The sequence below is a fragment of the Centruroides sculpturatus genome, unplaced genomic scaffold, assembly GCF_000671375.1.
Source record: "Centruroides sculpturatus isolate CEXI.00-Female unplaced genomic scaffold, Cexi_2.0 scaffold253, whole genome shotgun sequence".
NCBI classification, from domain to species: Eukaryota; Metazoa; Arthropoda; class Arachnida; order Scorpiones; family Buthidae; genus Centruroides; species Centruroides sculpturatus.
Genome location: NW_019384617.1, coordinates 112036 through 127635, shown reverse-complemented (window position 1 = coordinate 127635; position 15600 = coordinate 112036). Strand labels below are relative to the sequence as shown.

At 30.7% G+C, this 15600-nt stretch overlaps 1 protein-coding gene across 2 annotated transcripts in view; it reads left to right on the top strand.

Annotated features, from left to right (window-relative positions):
- The first annotated feature begins 14362 nt into the window (after positions 1–14362).
- The window catches only part of LOC111625403 (synaptogenesis protein syg-2-like), a 71240-nt gene continuing 70002 nt past the window's right edge, over positions 14363–15600 (top strand). For both annotated transcript variants that reach the window (XM_023368538.1, XM_023368536.1), the window contains exon 1: positions 14363–14413. The gene's annotated coding sequence lies outside the window, so the exon portion shown is untranslated. The remainder of the gene's footprint in view (positions 14414–15600) is intronic.

Here is a 15600-nt window from a genome sequence, read left to right as displayed (position 1 = left end):
ATTTATAAATCAGTTTTACATATAAAAATTTAATTTAAATTATTATATATTTTAATTCTATAATTTAAATAGGTTTAATATAACTGGATAAACGTATTAATTATATATTTAATTTTAGTTTTCTTCTTTGAATATCATTTTAAAATTACTTTCATGAAACTAAACAAATTATAAGAATGATTTATATGAACTGTAATTTATATTTTAAATTATTTTCTTTACAATTTATTTAATAAAATTTAATAAAACCATTAAAAAAGCCAATTTTATATCTGGTATGCTTTATCCTACATTACACACTTCATAAATACAAAATAAAGTAATTTTTTATAAAATGTTTTACGCTTTTAAAATTAATTTTGCAAACTATTAATTCAAGACATATATATAATAAAATTAGTAGCATAAAGTAAGGAAAATCGGGTTAAAGTTCAAGTCAAAATAGATGATCCTGTCCTATTTCCATGAGGTCGTCACTAACCTATATAGGTATATATATATATATATATATTTGTATGAAACGTCATATGCTATTATATTAGCAAAGCTTCAGTATCTAAGATTTAACTATGCACAAGTATCTTGTAAGTATTATTTATTATTTTTTGAATAAAAATTTACTTTTTTAAGCATCTTTTCGTTTAATTTTTTAATTTTTATTGGTTTGTTAATTACTAATTATTCTTTTAAAATACTATTATAATTGTATTAGTTCAGTGGGATTGTTATTTATTGTTTAATCTTTTTTTAAACTTTAAAAGTAACTTTATAAAAGCAAAGAAGGCAACATAAGATTTGCTATTTCTATTTCTTTCGCTCTTTCAGTTCTAAAATTTACAAAATCTGATCATTGATGTTGATTTTTTTCCACAAAATCCAATTGAAAATTACTTAGAAACAACGTTCATCAACGATATTTTTGAACAGTTTTAACTGGATAAGCTGGAGGAATCCGCGGACACGAAGATTCGAAGAATAATTTTCAAATAGGATCATTAGAAATTAAAATAATTCGTTCAACTTCTCATCCATAAATATTTTTATATAAATTTATATAATGCGTGGTTTATTTTTTATATTTTCGGTGTTTTAGATCGTTAAATAATGCATTTATCAATGTGATTTATGAATCACCTACCACACATAGCCATTTTGTTTCAATGCGCAAATTTTGGAATATTTCCAAAATTGTCTCAAATAACTGATTGTAAGAACCGCTAAGTAGATGTTTCGGTTATTAATGCTGAAATTATTGTCATTTCTATCACATTAATTTATTCACACAATTACTCTATTGAATGCCCGTCACTCTGCCTTATAATCTGGAATGGAAATCATAGGAATTTCGTATTTCATTACCTACATGATATATTCCATTAAAAACTGGATTTTTATAATGGAAAACCTAAACAATACTCTGATTATAGTATTTTTTATATGAAAATTGTTATTAATTACGTACTTATATTGGATTTTTTTACAAGAAAGCCTCATACAATTAATAATAACATTAATTTTTTGTATAGGCCTATATGTGTGTTTATTTATATATAAACTCAATCATTAATAATTAAATCTTAAAAATTATTTTTTTAAATATAAAAATATTCAAAAACTATGTTTACTATGTTATATAACCTACTGTTTTATGGTATTCTATAAAAAGAAACTAGGTCATAGAACTACATCCCATTTTAAGTTGATTCAAACTTTTTCTAATAAAATATTTATACAATTAACAAAACTGCATTAGTCTATTTTTTAAAATATTTATTTAAAAATTTAAGTTGTCACTTTATTTTTTAATTATATTATTTTTTAAAAAGCTTTCTCTTTCTAAAGAAAAATTGAGGCAAAGTATGGAGTCTTTATACTTTAACGTGCATTTTGAATCTCTAAATATACTCTTAAAATTTTATTTAGAGATTCCAAATTAAAATTGATCGGATATAAGCTTAGTCTATTTTCTAAGAAGAGACTTTCTGACTGAATATTCATAATTTTTCTTTTGTTATAATGATTTTCCAATTTATTTTCAGGTAATATTTTTAATATTATCATTAATAATCGTTTCCATTGATGGAACCGGTTACGGAGGAGGAGGATTTTATGGAGGAAGAGGAGGATACGGTGGAGGATTTAGAAGGGGAGGAGGAGGAGGAGGAGGCAGATACGGTGGTTTCAGAAGTTACGGAAGGGGTGGTGGAGGAGGATTCAGAGGTTATGGAGGAGGAGGATTTAAGAAGATCATTTCAAAGTATTTTGGATAATCATAATAAGAATAAATTTTATACGATGCTTATGCTTATAAAACGTAAATATTAGAGTAGAATTCGCAAATTTATTAATAATATTGCATTTTATGAAAGCATGTGACAATAATTACAATAATGTATAGATGTATTATAGAATATCATAGAATGCAGTGCCATAAATCATAGAAAGATATGTATCATAATATATGTATTATCATAAAAATATGTAACATATAATTACATTATTAAAAATGTATAAATTGATTTATGTAGAAGTCCTTAAATATATAAATAGAAAAATATTTTTTTGATAATTTTGTGAGTTTTACTTTTCCGGCTCTGTTATATATAACAGAGGGAAAGTATGGCAATCGGTCAAAAAATGATCCCCCAAGATTTTTGCATTTTTTTTTACTCGGCACTTTGAAACGTCTAGAAATAATTTTTTTTAAATCGGGTTTTTTTCTGTATGTATGATGTTAGTGTGTGGTAGGACGCGATTTTCTTCACTCTCTTTGAAGCTTAATAAGTTCTTTGCCTTTTATCGAAAATTTCTGAAATTTTGCATGGAGGTTTGTGTATTAGGGGAATTGATGTTATTAAATTTTGGTGGTTTAAGATCTATGGGATGGGGAGACAAAGGGAGTCGTGTGTCGTATCTCCAGTAGGGTCGGATTTAGTGACGATTTTACTTCTTATTAGCATTTACAATTTTTTATAAAGCCCATCCCTACCCTCAAAATCAAGCTTTTGCCATTTTATAATAATTAAAAATATAAAACGTTATTTTAAATAAAATATAATAACCGATGGCGCCATACATGCAGTTTTAAAGTTTGCCGGGAAAGTTAAGCAACTCATTGTTGGAGTTTTTCATATTTTATAACTTTAAAATAAAGGCAGCCATTATGTTTCAACTTAATTTTTCTTCCGAAAACTGCGTTAGACGGATTAATATTATTTAATACAATTGATTATCAATATTATTTTAAAAAATAATATTGATAATAAAATTTGTAATATAACAGCTAAAGATTACTTTAAATTTGCAGTATTTATTTAATAGTAAAAAATATTTTAACTTGTTAAATTCATATTAGGTAGGACACATAAATGTAGGCCTGTGTTTTAAAGTTAGTTTTTATAACAATTTTCTGTCATAAACTACAATATCTCAAAGAAATTGTTTACTTAGATGAAACGGTGCACTGTATTAATCGCAGTAAGTCTATGAAATTAGTCTAAAATTTCATAAATTTCTATGAATTTTGATGATTTCATTATTAAAATAAAGTCTTAAATAAATGTAATATGTCGTCTTTATAAAATGATATCAGCCTTCAAGATTCTTGGTTGGAACTTAAAGATTTCACATAGACCAGTATCATAATCTTAATAAGAATCAGATAATCAAGTGATTATCTTATCATTAAAATATCATTGCACCATTGCATCGAATTCTGTACAATTGCAGTAAAGTGCTATGGTCATGAGCATCCTCAGAAAATTTTCCAAGGGGGTCAAAGCTTGGAAGCAAATAATTAGCTTACATCAATAAATTTCTTGTAATTACTTAATTTTTTTCTATTTTTTCACAATTAGATTATAGAATACAGTGTAGAATTAATTAAAGCTGCACAACATTGTGATACAGATATGTAACATTACACCCATGATCGAGGGTGTAATGTTACATATCTCAATCACTTTTATGATTATATCAATGAAAATTCGTGACTCGTCACTGTACTGTATATAAGTTTCATCCCGTTTTCTACAGTCCACGATGGCTTTGCTTTAGCTCATTCTAACCTTATATAAGTTATATATTTCAGTGTCAGCGCTGGTTTTCCTTTGCTTTTGTATATGAAAATCCCATTTCCTTCACGCGCTTTCTCACTGTTCTGTCACAGATGCTAACACCAGCTTCATTCCATTTCTTATTCATCTCCTTTGTTGTATGATTACATTTACTATTTTCGACATATATTACTTTTAGTTTCCTATCCTGACAATCTGATGACTTTCGGACTGACCACTATGTTTTCCCTTTTATAATATTTCCGGTTTGTTTATACTTGCACCAAATTTTAAATGACTGACTGTAAATAACCCATATCTTTTGCAACATTTCAATTGCTACCCTTAAGGAGTTTCACCGCCCTTTCCTTGTTTCAACGGTTAATTCCCTTCTAGGTGCCATGATGTTACATTAAGAGAAAAGTAAATCATTTAAGTGACTATGAGCATTCACTTTACAGACTGAGCAATACAACAAACAATTTTTTAAATATAATAAATATAAGATTAACGTTAAATATTCCGATAATCATACAAAGAAAAACTTAGAAAACTATGGTACAATTTAGTAGATTTTTCTCTCAACAGATGGCGGTAGATTAGCAATTCATTTCCACTAAATGCTGTTTATTTATTTTTTAAATTTAACACATTTAAATTTATTAATATCATATCAGTTTTATACTATTTACAATTAATTTTATTTATAACAATAATCGATATTTTTATGTTTTTTTTTTAAATTAATAACTTTAAATTAATAATTTTAAAATGTGTATTATTTTTAATTAATCCCGAATATTCATTTCGACAATATAATTACAATTAGTGAATAGGAAATAGAGTGAAAATACGAAAATAATGAATAAATTATCAGGTCAAAATAAATGTATGGCTATTTAAATTAATTAATTTTAGTTATGTCTACAAAGACATTTATTATTATTTTATTTTTAAAATCTAACCGATCAAAATTAATTTGAATTTTTCTTCTCGATAAACGTATAAATTCTAGAACTTTAAATTTTGATAGAAAAATTCAGCAGATGGCGCTAATAACGAGATACATTGGGCGTGGCACATCGCTTGGTGGCTTTAATGCAGTTGGATAAGCAAACCAATAACATAGCTCGTTTGAAATGAAACGGATTATGTCATTGGTTTGCTTATTTAGCTTTATCTCTATATTAGGCAAGGGGCCCATGAACTTATAAGCAGTCAGTATTTAATCTTTTTATCCTGATTTCCAATACAGATGTGAGGCTCTGGACAGGTCCGAACCCTCACTAAAATTTGCGTTTTAAAATATTTTTTAAAAAAAGAAAAAGAAGCTAGAAATGCTTCTTTTGTTTTATTTATTTTTTATGAAAGGCGCGTCACGAACGTGTAAACAATAGAAGAATGTAAGTCCTAAGATCAGCCATCCCCGGATGGGATTTAATTAAACGTAGACTTTGACTTCTCCAGTGATCTAAGTAAAGCTCTCGTTACACTTATTTGTAAGCAACGAGTGACCAACCGCTTAGAAAGCAAGGAAAAGAGACCAATCTGAACGGCCAATCGGAGACAGAAAATAATAAAAACTCCAAATTTCAAAACGCGAATGCTTCTCCTCCAGAAAATTTGTATCGGACCGATTATTGTGAATATGTGTCTCGTGTCTATCTTCTCCCTTTCTCAGATCCACATCTTCCCATCACCGGAAGTCAACCTCCCGGTGCCGCCTGAGGAACTCTCACCCGTGAACTAGGACTATCTTGGAAAGGAGAGGAAGACCCAGAAACCAGACAATTCAAGCCATTTTCACTAGTTAATGAGCCTCTTGCAAAACGTAAATGATGGCAGATAACTTGTAATTTATTTTCATTTAATATCATTTCCTGATAATTAACTTCAACTCACGACATTTGAAAGCATTTATCATTAGCAAATGATTTCAAGTAATATTATTAATAGAGCAATGTCAATGTTACAGTAATATAATATAATCCAACAAAAATATGCAGAAAAACTTCAGAATATCACAAATTTTACAGATCTGTAAATCTGTAATCTGTAAATAAAATAATGACTTTTTTGAAGAATGTCTGACTGTTTCATATAGGGGAAGGTGGGGCAAGATGAGAACGTTAAGGTTTGAAAAGTCATAAGATGATAACCACATTGATGAGAACGATAAGTTTTTTTTTTTTTATTCTCAGCAACTACAGCATTTGATAATATATAATACAAAATTTAAGTTTTGAAAAACGTTTCTAAAAACAAGAAAATTTAATATTTTAAAATTACATGTAATATCACCATCTTGCCCCACCCTTGGGGCAAGATGGGGATATTATTTTTATATACAAGAAGGATAAATTAAAATGGTTAATGATTAAACTGTCGTTTTCTTCAATATTGGCACAAGAACAGTGCGACCATTTATCACTACGGCTACATTTAGCCCAACTCTCTGTAGATACAGAGTATAACCCTTCACAATAGAGGCATTCTGTGTCATTTGTCTTTTGTTTCTTGTTATGCCTACCCTTGCTGATGCCTGTAACTTTTGATTTTGTGGAATTTCTTTCGGTAAACAAAGACCGTTTTCCTGGGGATGCCGAAACTGCTGTTGATTATTTTTGTTGTTCCATCACCTGCTGCTTGTCTGATGTATCTGTTAGGATTGCTGTTTTCCCTCTTCTGCTATTTTCGAATTTTTTCTTGGTTCCAACACGTGGAATTGGCATTATTTCTATGGAGGAGACTTGAGTAAAAACTGAATGAGAGGCCTACTTGTAGTGGTGTAATCGTTGACCGTTTTTGCACCCAGATTAGGCATACCTACGTCTTCATGGTTTTGGTTGTCCCAAAATGAGCATCCCGGTGTGTCCTGCTGCTGAAGGGGCCTGTCTATCGTCTCTGCAGCAATAAATGCTGCAGAGACGACAAACAGTCTGCCTTCAAAAATACTTCTGTATTCATTGGCCATATTCCCGTCTTTTTGAAGCCATTTATGGCTGTGGACATTGTTGCAGCTCTAAGTAAAGCATTTCCAAAGAGTTCCGCTATCTGGAATACGCTTACTACCCGTCCTCGGTTGCAACGTAGCCATTCAGTCAGCTCTTGGTCATAATAGGTACTCAAAGGCTTCATGAAAGCCACCATCCAATGGTTGCAAGCGATGTGTGCAGTGAAGAGGGAAACAATAATATAACGCCATGGTCTCGAGCATATTCAATGAGCTCAATGTTTTTTGTGTGCGTAGAATGTCTATCTAACAGCAAAAGGACGGGCCTTTCTTTTGAGGCTCATGAAAGCTTTACAAATCGTTTAAACCACAAAATGAAAATGCCACCTTGCATCCAACCGTTTGGGTGGTGCAAACAGACGATATTTTTTTTTGGTGAAAAAAATTTTTATTTCGATTGTTATCTCACATTTTATTTCTGGTTAAGATAGTATTTAAATTTAAAAAATGTTTTCATAAATAAAATAAAACGAGATTTTTAAATAATGTTTGCACACGCGGTCTCATCGATATCGAAAATTAGCACGCCCCAAATTTTCTTAATTTTTAAAATATTTTCTAAATTCTTTCTTAAGTAACACGTGTAATAATAGGAATTTAATAAATTAAAATCTGTAATAATTGTTTATTTTAAATAAATAAATTGTGATTCAATTTTGTTTTTGTCAGGGTTTGGATATTATGAAGGGTAATGTCGAAGATAACACAAANAGGGTTTGGATATGATGAAGGGTAATGTCGAAGGTAACACAAAGAAAGTGTAGAGAACTAGAAAGCGATGTCCGTTAGACCACAGCACACATTCCAAACTGAACTAACCTGGGCCAGAGTACAACTCCCTTGACGAACATAACTCCACAGACCCCACACATAGCAGAGGGGAGGGCGCGACGATCACAAAGACAAAGGTCACATACACCACAACTTTCTAACAGTTTTTAAATTCTTCTATCGTTTTTTGAGATGACGCGTCAAAAATCGGATAATTTATAATTTCTTTATAATTTTTAAAAATATTTACATATGTAAAATTTATTTTTTTAGACCAAAACGAAGTATATAATTTGTACGAGATTATATTTCGATTTATTTAAATAGAGAATATTCTCTAGGCAAAAACAATGTAGAAATCGCATAAAAAATTAAAAATATGCGACTCTATAAAAATAAAGCATACGTATAAAGTTTCAATATTCTAAATATATATTTTAAAACGTTCATATTCTCCTCTCGAAACATAATATATAAATAATACAGTATATACTGTATAAATTTATTACAGTTAGATATGATTTGAAAGTGGAATATTTCATTTCTATAAAAAGATCATTTTTAAAATTATTATTTTATATAGCCTATTCGAAAAAAGTGATATAAAATTATCAATAACAACGAATTTAAAACTAGTTCGCTACACTATATTGCAGTGCCTCTAGCCAGCAGCAGAATTCATGGCCAACCTTGGGCAAGATGGTGGAGTCAAGATGGGATACCCCAACTTGCCCCAATGTGCACTTTTCATACTGACTGCAAACACGGGTCAATTTTATTTCAAAACTAAACAATTACGGTCTTAAAGGTTACTTCGAATACCATAATATCTTCATCTAAAAGGTAATGTAAAAGTTCACAATGATACTTACTTTGAAAAACTTTTTAGCAGGCGTAAAATTAGATGAAGTATTGCTAAAATATGGAAAACTGTCTTACTTCCAAACAAAGAGAGAGATTCGGACGTTCTCTCGTCCTGTGATCCCTTTTGAGACTGACACTTAGTTCCCCAAATAACAGCTAGATGAAAGCACGTTAACCACGAATAAACAGACGTTCCCGTCTTACCCCATGGCACCATCTTGCACCACTTTCTCCTAATTGTCCATTAATGATTGTTATATATATATATATATATATATAGAGTTATATAATGAGTATTTATAATTATACAATAATGGATATTTACTTTTTCATGTTGGTATTTACTAGTGATGTAACGAATATTCGGTTACTATTCGGTATTCGGCCTATTCGGCCTATTTTTCGCTATTCGGCCGAATACCGAATATTTAATTTAATCACTATTCGGCCGAATACCGAATACCTAAAAAACAGGAGTAAGAAATAACAAAACCACAGTAAATTAATCATTTTGGTATTTAGATTTAATGTTATCGGGTTAGTGTTCTTTGTTTATATTTGTTTATAACTTATAACATGCATAAAATAAAAAAAGAAAATAATATTAGTCACATGTATTCACAATTTATAATTACAAGGATCAGCACACGTACACACCTATTCGTTCGAGAATCGTCACACATCTGAGGGTCTGACCCTGCCTATCCTTCTTTTTAAGCGCTCGTCTTTGCTCTTTCCTTTCTCTTTCCTCTATCGCTCTAGTCCACGTATGCCTATGCATACATCATTATATGTACTCACGATACTTTCGATTTGTCACTTTTCCGTCGTAGATTTCCCATTTTACAATTACGTGACTCATAGCCTGGTGATAAAGGAGAAAAGAGACAGATAGGACGTCAAATTAAGTCACAGTTATGATTTCACAGATTCGAGATATCTTGGTAGCCCGTACGGTTCCAAGTTTTCTCCCGTGCACGCTAAGTGACTTTCATTACAAGCATTTAGCTTTCCGAAGTCTATGACAACAATTGTTTGGCATTGACGGCCGCGAATTTCGCGGCAATAAGCTGCCTCGACTTGTTCAATTATGTTATCAACTGAATTTCATATTTATTTTCACATTTTCACGGTCCTTCTCTGTTCTTTTTCCGTTATTTACACGTGAAGGCCTAAAAATTGTGAAAATAAATATGAAATTCAGTTGATAACATAATCGAACAAGTCGAGGCAGCTTATTGTTATTCACATTTGATATCATCATTTATCACATACTGCCATGACGCTCTTGTCTGTCCGCTAGAACTGTCAAGAATTAACGCGATTGGTGAAACGTAGTGACAGCGGGCCAATAGAGAGAAGGGTCATTGCGATAATGCGGTTTGCGCGCCAATTTTCGTACGTGCGTTAATCGAGCCGAATAGTTTGGCCGAATATTCGGCTTTTCGGCCACGTTCCTCGCCGAATATTCGGTATTCGGCCTGAGGCCGAATATACTATTCGTTGCAACACTAGTATTTACGTTATTATTTTAAATTAATAAGTTATAAATTTTTGAAGAAAACAATTATGAAAATTGTTTCAAGCATACCTCTTGATATCCACGTACCGTTACATATCATTTCCAGTTACATTGCTCAGATTATTGGTGTATATTGACTTCCAGAGTGTATTCATTAAGAATTATAACCACATATCGTATTTACTCGCATATAAGACGAGGTTTTTTCATTTATCACAGCTTCAAATTCCTAGGTCGTCCTATACAGGCGAGCGAAAGTTTCTTTGCGTTTTTTGCAGATAATTTTTGTGAACCGTGCATTCGCATTCTTTACCGGATGCTTCCCTCTTGTAAAAACATAAGTATTTTATCTGGGTTGTTTGAATCGTTCTTGTATATTGTCGAAGACAAATAGCAATAGTAAAAGCAAGGCTTTCGAATTGAATTCCAATTTGAAATACCAAAATCACACGTGAGCCCGATATGTTTTAATCCATTCCCACGTGAAAACAGATGATTATTCGGAAATCAAAATTAAGAGAAACTCATAAGTGTAATCGATGGACAGTGAATTCGACTGTTAAGAATTGGCAAAAAAAGGTTCCGGATTGTCTCGCTTTATGTGAACAAATTATGTTGTCGATTTTACAGGATTTTTCCTTAAAGTTGTCCCGCAAAAATTACTGGCTAAAATGTCAGTAATTTTTGCGGGACAACTTTAAGGAAAAATCCAAAGCCAGTAAATTTTGCGGGACAATGTGTGCATTTACGTTCATTTGATATTTTACTTGTGATTAAACGAAATAAAATTAGAATTGTATTAATAAATCTAATTTTCATTATTTTGATCTTTAAAGTCACATCTAGTCCTATATGCCAGTAAATACGGTATATTGATATTGCTATGAGAACTCTCAGCCAATTTATTAGCCGAATTCTATGGAGAATTTGAGGGTGATAGCCCCACTTAGCATACTAATATTACCAGTCATCGCGCAACTTTGTTATATTACGATAAAATTGAGGCAAAGCCGGAAAGAAAGAAGCGATCCTTAAACTTGCTTCCACAGACAGACGATCCTTGCTTTTGTGGCTACGGAGGAGGTGGTCTAAGAACAAATCAATCGGCGTTGGTTGCTTCATTCTCGTATTTTATTCGTTTTTCGCCCCCATTATCCGCTAGACGCGTGCAATGCTGTTTTCCCCCCTAAATTCCGTTAGGCGTGCAGGGAGCATGAACATTGTCACTTTGATCCCAATGTATCTGAAAAATAAATCATGGACCTCCTTTTTTTATTACATTCTTGGATTCCTCATTCTAATTAATGTAAAATGGAAAAGTTTTATCAAAATCGATCGATTGGATTTTGAGAACGAAGATAATCTTGTAAGCCATACGGAAGACGCTTCGCTAACGCTCCGCCTCAAATATACAGTATATGGTTATAGTTCTAAATTTAAATATCTCTGGTAATCAAGATCCACCAGTAGTTTCCCCCATTGAGTAATGTTTCAATTACACAAATGTGCATCTCATTCTGATTTAATTAATTTTAATTAAATTAAACAGAGAAAATACCTTAGGGAATTAAAGAAATTATAACATGATTTTCCTAGTCAGATTAAATATCAGTTTAATACTGAAGCCGCCAATTAAACAGTTGTCTGACTGCTGAAGTTCATTAGATCAACAGATTATAATGCACACGGAGTATTTCTTGACTATACATTTGCTTTAATTTTGTTTTATCAATATATCATCGTGAGAGAATTCGTTAAACCAATATATATTTCCATGTAGCGCCAGGGCGGATTCATCTTCGGTAACATGGCGGCACGAATTCTTCGATCATGATCACGTGGCCGTCGGAATGTGACTCAATCAACGATATAGAATAACACGTCTGTGGTAACAACAACAATTCCACAGCATTGCAGTTTAAATCAGCATATAGGAAGTGTTTAATTTAATTTAATTTCAACTACTGTTAGCCAGAGTTTCTCCATCTCCAAAAGCTAATAATCAATTGAACTGTACGGATATTTTTCCATTTTGCATTTCTAATTAAAAATATATAGAAAAGTAAGATTTATATAATAATAAAGATACAAGAAATAATCTGCAAAATATTTTAAAATTTGATCATTCTTATATTCCACAATATGAACCCTAACACACTATTCTGAAAAAGTAATAGAATATAGGCCTACTGTATTGCTGGAAATATTGTAAAATCATATTGTAAAACTGCTAAATGTTTTTCCTGCGTAAAACTTTTTTGGGGGGGAAATAAACACAAATTTAACAAAGGATAGCTTAATATTTATAAAAGATTAAGGTGGTCTAAATATTCCCTCAGATGATGTCATAAATTTATGTTTTGTTGCTGAAAAGTTCTCAGAAGAACCTTTCCAGTAGGAATAAAATCAAGAAAAAAAATTTGATTATGAAGTTACAATATGATACAATGAATTTAATTTCAACTACTGTCATCTTTCGTAAGAGTGAGCATCTTTTAACTGCAACTGAGTTTAATGAAGTTTCTCATTACTCACTTGTAAAAGCATTATTGAAACAATTTTTTATAATTAGTATTAAACTATATGTGTCAATTGAAAAATATTAAGATTAGAGGTACACAAGTAAGACAAATGGTTAGAAATATGATTAAAGGACAGTGATACACATCATTATTTTTTAAATATGATATACAGTATGTGTAATATATTTCGCATTGTACTATAAAACTTTATGCTTAATATGTAATGTAATGTCGATATGTGTATATTAAAATTAATTTTTATTATTTAATAAAATTATTATAATTTTTTATTTGTAAAATTTTTTTAAAAATCCAGAAAATTTTGCTAAAAATATTGTAATTTTAAGAAATACAGTAGAGCATCGATTATCCGACCCCCGATTAACCGTCACATCGGTTAACCGACCGTTCTAGTCGGCAAATTCAAATGTCCGCTAGTGATGTGGCGCTACAATATTTGACTATGTCTTGGCTACTTTAATAGTATTTTTACGTGTTTTAGCTGGCAACAATGCTCGACCATGAAAGGGAGCCAGTATTTAAACGAGGCTTAATTTTCTAATTATGAATGGTTGTTTGTTTCGTGAGCAATAAAATAATTTAAAAATAATTTTTAACGATACAATAGCGACGATTATTATTTAAAAAGAAAAAAATTTGTTAGGCTAAACATCAATGAATATTCAACGCGAAGTTGGTTAATAGCGATATACTAATAAACTAATTACATGGGATATACTAATATCCTAATATACTATATAGTAATGATGTATTTTTTCCCTTCTTTTCGGTTATCCGACTTTTCAGTTATCCGACCAACCTGAGTCCCCAATTGGGTCGGATAATCGATGCTCTACTGTACTAAAATCAAAAGAAACTTTTTTCTCACATTTAGTTCTGCAAACTTTTTTATTAACACTTTTAAGTTTACTTGATCGACGGTTTCATGCGCATTCGCCAAAATGGCCAAACTATTAAGATTTGCGTGGTAGTGGAACGTAAATTTAATTAATTTTTATTTAGAGAAACTCCTTTCCCCACTAGCTACAGTTATTGGTATGATCGGCAGTATTCTTAAGGTGACACTAAGGTTTGTAACAAAATTTAACATTGTTGCTTATGCTTTCCTTTTTGCCCAAAGCCCTCTTTTATGATTGTTTTCTTCAGAATTAAGAAATGCACATATTTTGTTAGCTTTTAGGCAAAAATAGTAAATACGAAATGTAAATTGCGTGGTAATTTTAGCCACAGAAAAAAAATCGGCAAATATAAATTTCGATTAATTAAGTATTTAACTTATAAATATTTTGTCACACTCACAACCAAAATGCCGCCCTAGAGCGGGCCCTGCTCAATTGCTAAAATAAGCTTTCTTCGAAACGACGTTAGTCTGACGTCAACGGTAAAGCGCCAAAACTTGCTTAATACCAATTCGAGTGTCACGTGATAGTAATTCTAGTATTTAATAAGATCTCTATGTATTTTGTCATAAATATTTTATTAATTTTAATTATGAAATTGTTTATGTTAAAAAACAAAAACAAGTTTAATTTATTTCTCGGCTGTTTTTAAAGTGGCCATCTCATGCAAATTTTAATTACGTCAATCTTTCCTGATTGGATATAATTACTACATAAAGCCGCCATCTTTATTCGGACTTGTTAAGGTAAGTAGTGTTTCCTTCATTTTTAACGTATTACGATAATTTATTATAATCATGATAGTCAATTAATGACAAATTGTAAATATAAAGTAATGAATGAAATTTAAACAACGGATTTGAATTCAGCGTGCTCATTGTTTCCCAAAAATCAGTTATTGTGTTATATCAATACAAACAGCAAAACAGCGCTATGTATAGGGCAGAAAGTCTCTTTATCCATACAGAAAATTGAATAATCGATTAAATATTTAAGCGATTATTAAATTTATACTATAAGCGATTATTCAATTTTTTTATACTATACTATTAAGAACCATACCATGACCATACCAAGTAACTATACTATCTGAAGAACGTGTAATTTCAAGTTATGGGATTTCTGAAAGTGAAGAAACAGTAAAACAATCAGAGGTGCCTGCAGATTTCTGGCAAGGTCTATAAACACATCGTGTGGAGCCGCCATATTGGGTCCATAGTTCTAAGGTCACGATGTAGATCTCATACTATCTATGTGCTGTAAACTGCACGTTCCTTCGAGTTCCAGCCATGGAATTCCTTTTATAATTTCAAATAGAGTATCTTTTCATTTAGAGCTTAATCTGACATATAAATAATGGCTTTAACTAAATAGGTTTCAAAATAAAAAGCTATGTCAATGGTTCGTATATTGAAGTACCAGGATAAATTTATTTAGTTTTGAAATGCAAAAATAGAGACGAAATTTAGAGATACTGTATTTGTTAAAATAAGAATATATTTAATTTTCTATATTCATATGCATTTTTGCATTACACAAACTGCAAATAAATGCTCAGAGCAAACTTTTTTATAAATTAAAAAAGTTTGGTTTTCTTTTCTTTTAATCTTTCTCACAAACTTTATATATTATGTAAAGTAAACCTTCAAAAGTGCTTGCAAGAGATAATAAGAAAGTTCCCAAATAAAGGAAGTTATGCATATAAAACTAAATTTAATTACAGTAGAGCGTCGATTATCCGAAAGTCAATTATCCGAAAGAATTCGTCGGCAAATTTAAATTTTCGCCAGTGCTGGGGCGCTGCAATCTTTGGCTATGTCTTGGGCTACTCAAATATTTTACGTTTTTGATACTAAATTAACTTCTGAAGTATAATTTTTTATTGTTTTTATATTTTTCAATATATTTATTTTGTTTGTACAAAATAAAAAAA